The sequence below is a fragment of the Salmo salar genome, chromosome 10 (assembly GCF_965601325.2).
Source record: "Salmo salar chromosome 10, fSalSal1, whole genome shotgun sequence".
NCBI lineage: Eukaryota > Metazoa > Chordata > Actinopteri > Salmoniformes > Salmonidae > Salmo > Salmo salar.
This window is the reverse complement of record NC_138300.1, coordinates 104,945,375-104,961,267: the sequence shown is the minus strand read 5'-3', so window position 1 is coordinate 104,961,267 and position 15,893 is coordinate 104,945,375. Positions and strand designations below refer to the sequence as shown.

At 43.6% G+C, this 15,893-nt stretch overlaps 1 long non-coding RNA gene across 1 annotated transcript in view; it reads left to right on the top strand.

Annotated features, from left to right (window-relative positions):
• LOC123724509 (uncharacterized) overlaps nt 1-15,893 on the top strand; it is a 21,309-nt gene extending 5,416 nt beyond the window's left edge. Inside the window, exon 3 of the long non-coding RNA XR_006757067.2 lies at nt 15,241-15,893. This is a non-coding gene — a long non-coding RNA (uncharacterized LOC123724509). The remainder of the gene's footprint in view (nt 1-15,240) is intronic.

Sequence of the window (15,893 nt, the reverse complement as noted above, 5' to 3'; positions counted from 1 at the left end):
TTCGCTTTTGACCAATGTCAACAATAAACACACACACACACACACACACACACACACACACCACACACACACACACAATTATTGCCTGCACAAGCAAACAAACACATGCACACAAATGAAAGCATTAAGCCCCCTGATCTGGCCGTGGCCCCTTCTAACAGCACAGTGGCTGCAGTCTCAGCCTTAGTGTCACTTTAACAACATGAAATTACAACCCAAAAGGGACGTCAGGGGTTAGAATTGTCTAGCTGCAGTATGTGAATATATTTTCTCCCATGGATTCACCCTCATCATGACCTTCCCAAGGAAAAACAAGTAACTGGCTGATTGGCATTTTTATGGCCAAATTAAACTGGCTCAGGGCCTGTCGGAGGCGGGGAAAGCATCCTCTCCAAAATTAGTGAGTCATCATGGTGACAGAAAGTAACAGGAACATGGTGTCATCTCGAAGGTGTATCGATTAACCCATAAATACTGCAGCATCCTATGCGCTTTTCCTCCAATATCTGTGCCATATGTCTTGGTGGGGGAGACTGTAGAACGCCTGCACATAAAATACCTTCTAGCCTATATACAACCTTGTAGATAACTTACACTGTACACCAATAGGGGGAACATTAGATTTACATATTGTGTTACAGATTCTGTAAATGTCCTTGAATCATGGGCATAAAACATGATCAATTATGAAATAAAACATATGCTCCTGAAAGTTGTAAAATAAAAATCAACTTGTTTCTTTGTTAAGACACACACAACACTTTTCATTTTAACTCTATTGTTTCACATTGTGTCAAACAATATAATTTAGATCAAGGCAGGTTTTTCTGATTTGGAGATGATCATTTCTTAGTTATTTTTGTAGAAGGCTCATGTGCTCCTCTTTGTGCGTGAGGTAGCCTTTCTGTTCTCTCCTCCTTGTTCTCCACACGAGGATTACCATAAAAGAGGACGTCTGTCAGAGCCGCATTGATTTGCACACATAAGTTCAACCAATCAATCTAAAAGTTGTGATTAAAAAGTACGCACTGCTTCTTTCTTCTATTGAAATCTTCTGAAAAAATGGGGAGAGGCCTTTCAATTTCATATCCTCCAGAACACTCAAGTATTCATTGCGCTCTACTTTTCTCTTTCAACCTCTCCACAGGAGGCAGGACTTATGACATTCTACTGTATGCATGCCGCTCTGTTTCAAGATGCTATTCAGCCTTCAGAGGAGTGCTGCCAGTGATCCCTCAATACCATCAGATCTCTCTTAATGCGTTTGCACCCAGTTGTGGGCCCATCCAGAGATACCAGAGTGTACTGCACTATGACTGTGCTCTTCTCCCATAAGAAGAAGGCACATCAGTCCCAACTGGATATAACTAAAAAAGTAGAATTAAACTAAAGTAGTAGAAGAAAAATAGATTGTATATTCGTTATTGTAAACAATTATCTGGTTATTTTCAGCAATGTGATTGGAAATACTGAATTAGATAAATATTCCGGAGTTATATTAACACTGTATCTCAATGACATGACATACATGCAGATGTGTGTGTGTGTGTATCATTGTGTGGGTGTGTACTGTGTAATGCATGGTCCTGTAAAGAAGAGTGATTGCTTTATTCCGGCCTTTGAGGGCTACAGGGGCCAGGGCTGTGTCTTTGGGCAGCTGTATGGATGACTTGAGGAGGTTTCCATCATTCATAAAGCCCATCTCCTACATGTAGAATTGATCTATTAAAGAAGCAGGGTGGCAACAGCACTTCATCAGTCTTGCAGCACCACAAATCACATGGCGGTATCCCCCAGGGGATAGGTGACGCCATGGTCAATGCAATGTCCCTCTCAAACACCAGAGGGGGCCAGTCTAGTCATCTGGTAGGGCCTAGTGTCCCCAAACTGTACTGCACCGGTATCACTGTTCAATTTATTTTAACATAAATTCAATCTGTTTTTGTTTAAAATAGTTCGTTAATGTTTTGAGTTACGATAACATTGAAAGACAACAGAATGGCAAGAAAATTGGCCTAAAATAAAATACATACATTTCTAAATCTGTTGTCATATAGTGAAAAAATGCATGATTTGAAATAGACATACATTTTAGGGTGCATCAGATCACTGGAATCACAAGTTCAGTAACTTGGGAAAACAGACTCTCTGCTTGCCAGTCTAGTGTTGTTGTGGGTGAGTAATAATGAATGGCCCAAACCAACCAGTCCCATAGCCTAGCAGTCACTGAAGTTAAACACTTTTCATAATACATACATAATTAAAGCTACCTTTACTCATTTTGTTTAATATATGCATTTCTAACTATTAATAACTTGATGGTCATAAATCGGCGGTGTATGACGTGGGGTATTTTTACTAACTGGTAGAGGGCGCATGAGATGACTGTCTTGCCTTGGGTTATGTATCTCCTTTCATTCCTTAGCTTTCACAGTCACACTTACCTTTCAGGCATTGTCATTGATCTTCTTGCTAAAATAATCTCTCATCATTGCTCATTGTAAGCCTGCAGAGGAACATTTCCAGAACCAGATTCATTAGTTTCACACTGAAAATAGAAAAGCTTGGGAAAAGGTGGACACCTGATGAGGATTCAGAATTTGTCAACCTATCCCATCCTATCATATCCCATCCTATCATATCCCATCCTATCATATTCCCATACTTTACTATCCTATATTCATTTATTTTTCATCAATTGTTTTTGGTCATTTTTCCAGTAGCTACAGTATTCATCAAATTGTTCCTCCCTGTCCCGTTTCCTCCCTGTCCCGTTTCTTACCTGTCCCGTTTCTTCCCTGTCCCGTTCTTCCCTGTCCCGTTTCTTACCTGTCCCGTTTCTTCCCTGTCCCGTTCCTCCCTGTCCCGTTTCATCCCTGTCCCGTTTCTTCCCTGTCCCGTTTCCTCCCTGTCCCGTTTCTTCCCTGTCCCGTTTCCACCCTGTCCCGTTTCTTACCTGTCCCGTTTCTTCCCTGTCCCGTTTCCTCCCTGTCCCGTTTTTTCCCTGTCCCGTTTCCTCCCTGTCCCGTTTCTTACCTGTCCCGTTTCTTCCCTGTCCCGTTTCCTCCCTGTCCCGTTTTTTCCCTGTCCCGTTTCCTCCCTGTCCCGTTTCTTACCTGTCCCGTTTCTTCCCTGTCCCGTTTCCTCCCTGTCCCGTTTCTTCCCTGTTTTGTTCTTCATAAGGTTGTATAGTTCAGGGACTTCTGCTCATGTCTTCATTAGGAACATTAACATTCGCACACTGTGCTGAGTGTGACAGTTAAAGGGTCTCCCTAATATTTCTCAGTGCAGAAAAATCCTCCCTAGACAACAACAGCTAACTGTCTCAATCAATGTCTCAATCTGTCTGGGAATTGATAATTAGATGCATTTGTAATAGGAGAGTAGATTTTAGATTTAGCCTCTAGTGCGTTGCTACTAGCCTTTGGACTGCTCACATGTTTGGCATGACAATTTCATAAGGAGTTGACAAGAGAGCAGAAACAGACTGGTGCCCAGGCTATCATGCTACTACTGTAATGTTAAATCTACTAAACATGAGTCTCATCATTACTACATGGTGTTAACATGTGGTAGAATAGATGATACCACAGTTCTAATTAGCACGTTTCTGATTGTGGAGGTGGAACTCAGACGATTGATCAAGTCTTTTCTCTCTCTCGTCGCCCAAAGATCCCATTAAATATTCAGGCAGATTATGAATGGTTACATGCCTATCTATTTATATCTCTTATATTGACAGAATTACATTTATATGGAGAGTCAAGGTGAAGGATTTAATTTAGGTTCAGGGCACTATTGCTCAGATCCTTTGGGAGGAGACTGATTAAAGGACTAGGATGTATATTAATAGCATTTCAGAAAAATTGTGAGGTGTTGTTTAATGACAACACACTATATAAAACAGGCACCAGTTCAGATATCGTTCTACTGTTAGCCATTGCTGTCAGTTTGGATATTGTGAGACGTCAGGCTTCTCTCTTCTTCTTCCTGTCTGAGACAGGTGGGGAACATAAAAGATAACATGTTTATGATGGACAGGCAGATTTTAGAATAAAAGTATCAGTGTTGGGTGGGAGAGAGGGAGTGGAGTCAGGACATCTGCGATGTGACGAGACAGGAACATTATTTTTCCACGTGTCGAGATGTCGGGTTGAGGCCGGGGAATCAGAGCTGAGACAACAGACAGCATCATCACTCCTCCAGAGAGAGGGTGATGGATCCAGAAGACAGGGAAGCAGAGAAGGAGAGAGGGTGATGGATCCAGAAGACAGGGAAGCAGAGAAGGAGAGAGGGTGATGGATCCAGAAGACAGGGAAGCAGAGAAGGAGAGAGGGTGATGGATCCAGAAGACAGGGAAGCAGAGAAGGAGAGAGGGTGATGGATCCAGAAGACAGGGAAGCAGAGAAGGAGAGAGGGTGATGGATCCAGAAGACAGGGAAGCAGAGAAGGAGAGAGGGTGATGGATCCAGAAGACAGGGAAGCAGAGAAGGAGAGAGGGTGATGGATCCAGAAGACAGGGAAGCAGAGAAGGAGAGAGGGTGACAGAGGGGTAGGAAGGCCATTACAGTTACCATTTCAATCAATGACTGATTTCTATGACTTCTGTCATTTAAAATCTTTGATGTTTGAAAGTGTAAAAAGTGTACTTTCTTCCCATTCACAATCACATATGGTATGGATACTGTTAAAGTTTGCATGATAAAATACATCAGCTGTTATTTGACATTGAATAGGCCTACATGGCATCCACAGCATACTGTGTAGGCTACATCTACATAATTATATATATATTTTACCTTTATTTAACTAGGCAAGTCAGTTAAGAACAAATTCTTATTTTTATCAATGACGGCCTACCCCGGCCAAAGCCTCCCATAACCCGGACAACGCTGGGCCAATTGTGCGACGCCCTATGGGACTCCCGATCACGGCCAGTTGTGATACAGCCCGGGATCGAACCAGGATCTGTAGTGACACCTCTAGCACTGAGATGCAGTGCCTTAGACCGCTGCGCCAATCAGGAGCTCCTTGACAAGTACAGTACCTTGACAAGTTGAGTTTTAGGCAAAAGCATGCTGGTTGAACAATCTTGGAAATAATCTCATAAATTCACACTCTCCAAAAAGTATTTCATTCCCCTCTGTATTTCTTATCATATTCAGCAATTACCCTTTGATCTTCCTGGGCTTAGAAAGGTGTGAAGATAGAAAGGAAAGATAGTTTAAGAGAGGGATTTGTTGTCGAAATATCTCATCAGCCAGAAATCGGAGGGCAAAGCTGCCTGTTAATACATACAGATCATGGAGGCCAATTGTACCAACCTCATCTTTCATACCAACTCCATTTTCTGGGATTTGAAAGTTTGCTCCTTGACTTTGCCATGTGTCATAAACCACTCTGTATGTGGCCCGTATCGTAAATCCCCTGTCATTATCAGTAGGGCTGGAAATTGCCAGGGACCTCACGATACAATATTGTCATGATACTTAGGTGCCGTTACGATGTGTATTGCAATTATCACGATTCTATATGTACTGCGATTCAATACTGTGATTTCATTGCGATCCGATGTTCCAAACATATTGCTCACCATACTGTATGTCTGCTGCAGAGGGACAAGAGAGAGCCATGATAAAACGAGTTTTGATCAGTCATGGAAATAAAAGTGCTGAAAACCAACTGGCTCCCTATTTAAAAAAAAGATGGAAAACAATCTTTGAGGGAGAAATACTGGAGTTTAGCACAAAAATAATACTGCAATATTGTCAAAATGATGCGATATATCGTTGAAAATAATATCCCGATACGTAACTGTATCGATTTTTTTTTTTTCTCCCATCACTTATTATCAGTGAGTGAACATAATTCAGATTCCCATCTTAACACGCTGATGACATGCAGTCACTCCATATGCCAAGTGGCCTCCTTGGACTTCAGTGCCACACAGAATGGAAACACTGGCTGAGGCCCTCTTCATCTAGTCAGACAGAAACAGAGAAGGCTGTGTTTATGTTACATTGCCCAAAGGCTATAGTAATACTGAAATAAAACCTGATACTCACATGATGTTTTTCACTGGGTATTTTTGCAGTGCACATAGAGGACTGCATTCTATTAGTCCCCGGATTCAATTGTATTGGATTCTTTGTTCATATCATGAGATTAATGACACTGTCATCCACTTTTGAGTTGTCCTTAACTAAGATTCAGTGGTGTAATGTCCACTCCATCTTGGTTCCATTTTCCCCTTCAGAGACATACCAATCAGCATTAGCCCATTTTGAATCCCTCTTCTCCTGTACCTGAGGATCATGCAGCATTTTTGCCAAACAGATGGAAAAGCATCACAGCATTACAGATCTTAATTTGAGACCGTTTGCTACAGCAGGAATATAATGCAGCAACAGGATATGTGAATTATTATATGGATTATAATTAATAAGTTATCCCGCAACAGGGTGATCAAATTAAGATCCTATACCTGTACACACAGCCGACATACTTTCCTCTTTCTGAAATCAGGGCCTGAATCCTTGTCTGACACCTTACTCATTGTGAATTAATGTGCAGTAGTTACAGTTTCCCTTTCAAAACAGATGCCACCAGAACATCTAGCTAAGTAACATACCATGTTTTTGAGCTTTTTGGTCTGTGCTATTTTGTCTCTCTCTGTACTGTAACTCTAGATACATTTCCACCTAGTTCCGACGTCTTTCAGAATGAAGCGATATCTCATCTCATTGAGGTGTTTTGACTCTGACCTCACCTCAGCCCCCAATAACTTAAATCACCATTTAAATTATTCACACAATAACGACCTGGCCGGGAGCCCTCCATTATGAAGCGTTAGTGCTGAGAAATGGGCTTGGGTGAGTTGAGGGATGACTCTTATCTTTCCCTGTCAGCTGAGACATTAGTCATGGTGAATGTTCCTTCTGATCTGTGTTCAGGGGCTTCCATTGACGCTTTACATAGCAGATCAATCATGGATCACAGTGTGATGGGGCTGGCTGGGCTGGTTCAGCTAGAGAGAGACACACGACTCTCTAGGGGTGGTAGAGGTGTGCGATGTCACTGTGACACTGAGGTCCTGCTGTAGGACATTCAGATGGAGACACTTGATCTGACTTGAGCTCCCTGTCATGCATGCATATGGTCCAGTAGACACACAAACATACTGTATGTGTACACGCACCATATACACATGCATGTACACCAGAGAGGGCTGGTGGGAGGAGCTATAGGGGGATGGGCTCACTGAAAATGCCTGGAATGGAATTGATGGTACGGAGTCAAACATGTAGTTTCCATATGTTTGTTGTGTTTAATACTGTTCCATTAATTCCATTACAATGAGTACATCCTCCTATAGGTCCTCCCACCAGCCTCTTCTGATGTACACATGGACACGCATGCACACACGCGTTCACACACACACGCGTGCACAAACACGCACGCACACACACACACATACAAAAAAGTCCTCTACATTTACATCTCAATCTCATTTCTTGGCTCAGACAAGAACAAAACCACTGATTGGTAGCAAAGTACATTACTGGATCAGAAAAAAAAACGTTTTTAGCTGAGGCAAAAGGGAAGAAGGACATCAGTTGTTTCCTCTGTCATTTCTTTTTTCTCTCTCCGAAAGCCAAACTCAATTTATGTCAACCAAGGTTAAAATGGAATGGAATTAAAGCCGCAAACTGACTGCTGTCAGAGCTAAAGCCCTGCTAACAATTTAGTGCCAAACTGGCGTTGTTCAATATCATTTCATATTATTTCATGTCACGGCACGGTGACAGCTACACATCAGCCCAGTCACAGCTGGTTTGCCCCGAAGAACTCCTAGTTGTCTGGTGCAATCGAAGCTGACTTCAGTTTGCTCTGATCTCAAATGGGAAATCTATCTGAACTACTCTGCAGGGAGCCCTGGCCAGGCTTTTTGTGTAACGAATGCACTCCCTCGGTTCTTCCAGGTCGATCAGGTAATGAGAAGAGATATTTGGGGGATGGAGGGACTAAAGCTGTAATGGGGCTGCCATGTCTTCACTGGCTCCATTGTAACTACTGGAGACAGCCTTAATGGACTAGTCACCTAAACAGGGACTGAAATAACGCCAAGCACTGTAATATTGTAGTTTTTCCATATAACTGTCTCAGAATGTAACTTAAAGCTTAGTCAAATGAAACGTCTAAGCCTCCATGAGCCATGTTTTTTGTCGATCCTCAAAAATGAAGTCATATTTGATTTGTATACTGTGTATATGTTGACATAGCATTTCCCGAGAATCACTATCTGTGCTATTAGAATGTTGACTCAACTGGGCGGCTACAGAAAACCCTCACATTCAAAGAGCTCCTTTTCCTCTGCCTCAGTCCCCCCCCCCCCCCACTGCTGGTACTTTCCTCAGCGGAAAGATAGTTATGGAAAGCTAGGCGAAGAGGAGTAGAAATTAATGTTAGTGGGTGTAGCCTACAGTACATGTATTTGATGGTGCTTGGCGACATCACTTAGCACACAACAAGGGTGAGGAACATGACAACAAGATCTCTGTGTGATGAGTGTATTTGTGAAGGCTGTCCGCACACAGCTGAGTGGCAATTTGAATCATCCTCACCATGCACACATGCAGATTTCACTTCACATTTTCCGTCCTAATGTCACTTTAAAGCAACAGAGGAGGTTCAACGAGACAGAGAGCTCTGTGTGTAAAGATGGGCTCATTTTGTCAGTCAATACAATTAGGATACAACATCAAGATGGTCTCTGTTGTTTTTACTGTAGTGAGTGTAGTCAGTGAGTTGCAATGGTTGAGAAAGAAACTTCAGACTTTAACTGAGAAGCAGCAATCACAATAGAGTGACACATAGTAGAGGCAAAATGGCTTCATCCCTGGCACCCAGCCACTATAACAGGAAGATAACACAGAAAGCATTACCTTGTAGAGAACTCTCTCTCTGTCACGACTTCCACCGAAGGTGGCTTCTCTCCCTGTTCGGGCTGTGCTCTGCGATCGTCGTCGCCGGCCTACTAGCTGCCACCAATCCATTTTTTCCTTTTCGTTTGTGTCTGTGTTTTGGTTACACCTGTGTCCTATTAGTTAATTTGGGTGGGTTTATTAACCTCCGCTGCCTGCTAGTCTTTGTGGGGAATTATTTGCTGTTGTAGCTCTGCTAGGGGTGCGTGTTTGGGTGGGTTTATTAACCTCCGCTGCCTGCTAGTCTTTGTGGGGGATTATTTGCTGTTGTAGCTCTGCTAGGGGTGCGTGTTTGGGTGGGTTTATTAACCTCCGCTGCCTGCTAGTCTTTGTGGGGGATTATTTGCTGTTGTAGCTCTGCTAGGGGTGCGTGTTTGGGTGGGTTTATTAACCTCCGCTGCCTGCTAGTCTTTGTGGGGGATTATTTGCTGTTGTAGCTCTGCTAGGGGTGCGTGTTTGGGTGGGTTTATTAACCTCCGCTGCCTGCTAGTCTTTGTGGGGGATTATTTGCTGTTGTAGCTCTGCTAGGGGTGCGTGTTTGGGTGGGTTTATTAACCTCCGCTGCCTGCTAGTCTTTGTGGGGGATTATTTGCTGTTGTAGCTCTGCTAGGGGTGCGTGTTTGCGCCACAGGGTTTTTTTCCCTCACGGTCGTGTGGTACCGTTTGTAGTGTATTTAGGTTAGAGGTTTCTCCTCCGTGTGTTACGTTTATATCCCTGTGTGTGGCGACTTCGTTGGGTGTGTTTCCCCACGTGTTGTTGTGGTGTTTTGGGACGTTCAATAAATGATTGTGCTACTGGAAATTCCTTGCTCTCCTGCTCCTGACTCCTGCACCTACCTCTTCTTAGGAGGAACATAACACTCTCCTTATTCCTCCCTCTCTCTCCTTTCTCTTTCTCCCTCCTCCTCTCTCTCTCTCCCCCCACTCTCTTCTCTCTCTTTATCGCAGCAAATATAACTGGTTGACAACTCATTCGTCTATGGCCATTCCACAGCACTATGCTTTCATTATTTGGCTTCTTATACGGTTAATGTGATTTTACACAGTGAAAGTGGAGGTGCTCACGCTCTGGGGCAGTGGGGATCCATGAACTCTGGGTCGGCCTGACCAGCTCAGACAGCAGCAGAGTCTGCCAGCCTGAGAGGCCTGATTACTGGCTTAAACGGCTACAAGTGAATGGTGAATACTGGCATCATTCTGCAAAAAACTGCAAACAACAATAAAATACAACCGATCCCCCACACATGTATGCATCACATGTCCCACTATAAAGTTGTATACTGTAGCTCTAAACAAACATGCCTGGTATGAGTGGCCTAGCCTGGTTCCACGTCTGTTAATAATGTCTTGCCAACATGAATGACACTAGGAGTTGGCAAGACACCACAAACAGATCTGGGCCCAGACTATGACTGTGGCTGAACTTCCCCAACAACATCCAGTCAAAAGTATTGTGCTTTCAGTGTGGTCTGATACACTGATGCAGACCATCAGTTGTCCAATCCTCTGCATCGCCATCATTTCGTATTGCCTGGCTAAGAAATGGCTTGAGTCAGGAACAATGTCAGTCTTTTCCTTCCCCATTCGAGTTTGTCTTGGGTTATAGGGAGGGCATTGCATTCACAGTGGCTCTGCTAGGTTGTGGCTCTTTCAAGATTTTTCTCCTTGGTGCTCTTTGTCAAAATATCAAACCCCAGACCTTACAGACCTTGTCACCTCCTAGACACCCACACATGGCTCTCCATATAGAGGTGGACTCTGTGACGCCGCTTTTTGATTTTGAAAGAACGAGTAAGATGATTTGAGAATATTGTCCAAATCCTCAGCACCCCTCTCTCCTCCTCTCTCTCGTCTCTGACATAGAACAAATATTACATGATGACTGGCTCCCATTGAATCCACATCGTGAATCCACATCGTGAATCATCGGCCAAGCAGCTGAATTGCACCAGGTCTGCCAAAATACTTCCCAGGACTACGCAGGAGATGTGAAAAATGAAATGTCATTTTTACACAGTGGAAAACTTTCACCTCTCATCGAAGCAGAATAATTTTATGCTACGTTCATTCCTGTCGTGATGTATGATGGCTTCAGGCTATACTTAACCTACTTAGTAATGTCATCTACACAAGAATGTGTTTACTTTTGAAAAATAGTGAGAAAACATCAACTCTATCAGAGCCTGACATCAACACATTCTTCCTACCCGAATAAAGTGGCTTTTTATGTTGATTCAGGGAATCAATTTCCCCCCTCATCAGACTTGTTTGCAGTGTATCATGCGGCAACGCTTGAAGTGTGAAAAAAGGATGTAGGCCAGAGGAGAAGAAAGATGCTATTTGGAAATACTGAGGGATGTCTGTTTGACTTTATACCGCTTAGGGTTGAAGATGGAAATGGAATAGCAATTGTTTCAGATGGCATCATGGCAAATTCTCATCCACCAACTTTAGTAAAGCATTATTATGGAACAGTAAAATACCCAGTAAATAAGGTGACAAATCAAAGTGAGAATAAGGGAAAGACAATGGGGGAGAAAAGCAGGAGAAAGAAAAGGATGAGGTTTAGAGACAGAAAGAGAAGGTGGTAGCAAAACTGTCTGAGCAATAACTGGCTACTTTAGCAATTAAAATGTGGGGCAAAGACACAGCAGCTTGGCTTGACCGAGAGACTGCACCATTCATCATAGCAGCTGCCATAAAGCAGCACTAGATGGAATCTTTGATTTCAGCTTCACAGGAACATAAATCAAAATCCAAACCATGGCTTGTCAGGGGCATCGCCAGAATTACCCATTTGAGAGAGAGAGAGAGAAAAAGGGAGGGAGGGAGGGGGAGAGAGAGAGGTAAGGTTGGAGAGTAAGTACATTCTCTCATTGTTTCACACTCTCTTACCCCCCCCCCCCCCCCCCTTCCCCCCCCGCCCAACACACACAACGACACAACCGAATCCTGGGATCATTGATCAAGAGGCTGGCTTCTGTCACTGGCCGGTGGGGAGTACCTGACCTGCCCAGCCCTGCCACGTCCCCCCTCCCTCACACCCTCGCTTACAAGGAAGTGAGGTCACACCACGTGTACAGCCATCAATCTAAATAGGATGACAATGACAGCTAATAAATCATTCATTCATTGTTTAATCTATTGTCTGGCCGGGCTTAAGTCAGCGGCCTGATATGAAGACAGATTTACCCCATGCAGGTGAGGCACAGCAAGGGTGAGGTTTTAATGTTTCTACTCTGCTCGGGTTTCATTATTAATTAGTTATGTCTTCATTATACCTGGGTGCAATTAAAGCCTTTAATGATTGAAATAACACGGGGAGTCCTCGATCAAGAAGTGCCATGCCTTGCCAATTGGTTGAACATTTGATTTTCGTTTGAAACACACAAATACACAAAGCAGACTAATCTGTAGCCTTGTAGTTTTAGTCCGACCACCACAGAGCAGTCACAAACCCTGTTTTTAAATTCACAACTGCCGGTTCTACTAATTTAGCAGTCATTTATGCGTCTGGAATGGAAAGACTCCATGTCATGCACCAGAGAGGTCATGTTGCAGAAAAGTTTTGGTTTTTCAAACAAAACCATGAATATTCAGCTTCTGAGCTTCAACCTTAATGAACGTTACATAGGCTAGCAGGCCTGATTTCCATTAATTACAGCAGGTCTAGCTCTAAAGGTAAAGCATAATGGAAGAGGTAACAACCCTGACATAACCCTATTACAGGGACAGTATTCTTCCCCAGTGCCAAATCAATGAAAAGCTAGTGACCTGAAACAGCTCAGGACAGGTTAATGGGGTCACAGTGGGATGTGCATATCATTACCACAGCTAGCTTACCACAGCCAGCCAGAGGGGAGGTCAGGAAAGGGAAATGCTGATGTTCATGGAACAACAACCACAGCCTTGAACAAAATAATATCAAATAAATGAAAAGGGAAATCAGCTGGACATCTCATGTAATATTCAGCGTTGAAAAGAGGCCAAGATCAACCAAATAATATCTAATAAAAGAGTGAGGAAATTGCCTGTTCAACTCTTGTAATGTTCAGCCTTGAAAAGGAGAAGAAAATCACCTTCACAAATCATTTTGGGCACCATTGTTTTTTTAAAGAAAATTGTCTGTGTACTCCATATATAGGCTACAGAACATGCGGTACAAAAACACTATGGAGGTTCGTACACAACAACATCATCTATATTCTAGAGATCAGAAATCTCAGCTATGTTACGACTGATCTTTAAGCGTTTTCATCTCTGAGGTCAATAGAATGAGTCTGGGCTCCAACAAGACTGGTTACAGGGCAACCCAACCTGTTGTTTGTGTGGTAAGGCAGTGTGTGGCACTCCTGTCTGTGCCCACGTGCAGAGCGTGGCATTAGTCAGTGGGTGTAAGGTCCTGACAGCGAGACGGGAGACAGGGTGAAGGAGATGAATGGGAGGCAGGTTCACTTTATTACTGTCACTCTCTCTCTCTCTCTCCACCTCCCCAATACCACCCCAGGATTAATCACCTGCTACAAATGCCTCCCTCCCTCTCCGTCTCTCTCTTTCTTTCTTTCCTGCTGTCTGTCCCTGTTTGTCTGTCTGTATCTGCTTCTCTCTCACACTCTACCTCTACCTCTCAGACTAACACTCTCCCCTCTTTCCTGTCTTTTGGGTAGGTGTGTGAACAACAAGGCTCTATGTTACACCAGAGCTCACAATGCAATTCCAGTAATGCAGAATGCTTTTAAAGTGATATGATCAACAGACCTGAACATTTTGATAACTCCATGCCTTCATAAAGCCTTCATAACAGCTATGCAATACATTATAATGCCACATTGGGGCTCCCGAGTGGCGCAGCCGTCTAAGTCACTGCATCTCAATGCTAGAGGCGTCACCACAGACGCTGGTTCGATTCCAGGCTGTATCATAACCGGCCGTGATTGGGAGTCCCATAGGGCAGCGCACAACTGGCCCAGCGTCGTCCGGGTTTGGCCGGGGTACGCCGTAATTGTAAATAAGAATTTGTTCTTAACTGACTTGCCTAGTTAAATAAAGGTTCAATAAAAAACTAAATAAAACATTTTTCAAGACCGGTCTAAAGTAATCCTGGCCCAGATTCAGTACAGATTCAGCTGGCAGTTAGAGAAGGCTCTAGGGTCTGGTCCAGTCTAACAGCATAACAGCTATCCGGCTATCTCTCTCCCTCTCCATGTCCCAATAGTGATCAACTACTCCGAAGCTCCCCTCTCCCATGGGTCTGTGTCAGACAGTTGTGCTGTGTTGATGTTTTTGTCATATGTTATATATAGAGCTAGCTAGCTCTCTGGGGTACTTGGGTACCACTACCTGGATACCAAAGGATACCAGGCGGGCTCCCAGGGCCCTGAGGCAGGCTGAGCCCATCTCCCATAGGCTGGCCGCGCTGCCGCTCCCCGGATCCTTGCGCCTAATGGGTCGGCTGGGATTTGGGGAGGGGGAGAGGGCGGACAGAGACAGATGGCTGCTGACAAACAGCCACTGACAGCCAGTGAGTACAGGGCAGCCTAGCAGAAAGGTCAGAGCAGGGAAGGATAAAGGACCGCTTGACTTTCAAAGTTTCACCCTTTATGGGGGAGAAATGCTTGCACAGGATAGACTGGTTATTCTTGTGGTATAGTGAACATACAAATATCTTGTTAGGAATTGCGTTTTTCATCCACCTAAAATGCCTGTTAGATTGGTGAAATTAAAAATATAAGCATAATAATGTGTATATGTTGTCACACAACATAAAAGATGCATTCAACAACATAACACACATTTTTATGGATTGCGTTAACGGTTTCGATCATCAAAACATTTTACAAATCACAAGGATGGAATTGATGAACTTATTACATTCTTTACCTTCACAAAGACAAACAGTTTCCACCAAATGAATGTGCCCTCCCCTTGGTGGCCAGTTTCACAGTGTAGGTGCTGTGCTTATTGACTCCAGTGGACAAGAGGAGGGCAGCAGTCTGAAGCAGTGCTGATCTAGTCAGATGTCACCAGCCCACAGCAAAGCCACACTAATGGAACCTCAGGGACATTGTCTTTGGCCTCTCACTAGGAGGAGGATCTCCATGAGCATACTGCTGCTCCATGTGGAAGTTAGGGGGAGATGCATGTCACAGGTGTGACCTATTTGAATGCAATCTATATTAATAATTCCTTTTGGTTAATTGATAGTTCATATGATTTGAGCTGCCTGTATTTAAACCCCATATTTTGTTTTTTCTAGGCGGCTGCCCACAGGAAGTGATGCAGTCCGGAGGCATGGTGGAGCCTTGTGTCAGAGAGCTTATGGCTGAAGTGTTTGGTGAGGGAGCACCTGGATAATGGAGTTTTTTTCTGTAGTGACTAAGTCTGAGATGCTGCATGCTGTACTGCATCGGTTCCTGTGCCCTTTTTTTGCTAACATGGTCTTTAGTGTAAAAAGAAAGATAAATGATGTTGATGGTCAACTATATTTTCAGAGTAACTTTCCCAACACTGGTTTTATGTAAGATGGCTGTGTGTGTGTGTGTGTGTGTGTGTGTGTGTGTGTGTGTGTGTGTGTGTGTGTGTGTGTGTGTGTGTGTGTGTGTGTGTGTGTGTGTGTGTGTGTGTGTGTGTGTGTGTGTGTGTGTGTGTGTGTGTGTGTGTGTGTGACAGGTTCTGTGTCTGGGTTGAGCAGGCAGATTGAAGCAGAGGTAGACAAAGGCACAGTTGTCAACATTTATTTTCTATTATTGGTTTTCTGTTTTTCCGTTTAAACACACTCCAGTTTTTAATTTCCGTTCAATTGCTTGGTTTCCAAGTTACCAATTGGTTCACACTGGAAGAAGTTAAGCTACACTAAGTTACACTTAAGAAATAAATAGTTTACCTAAATAAAGTTACTTTGAAAAAGTA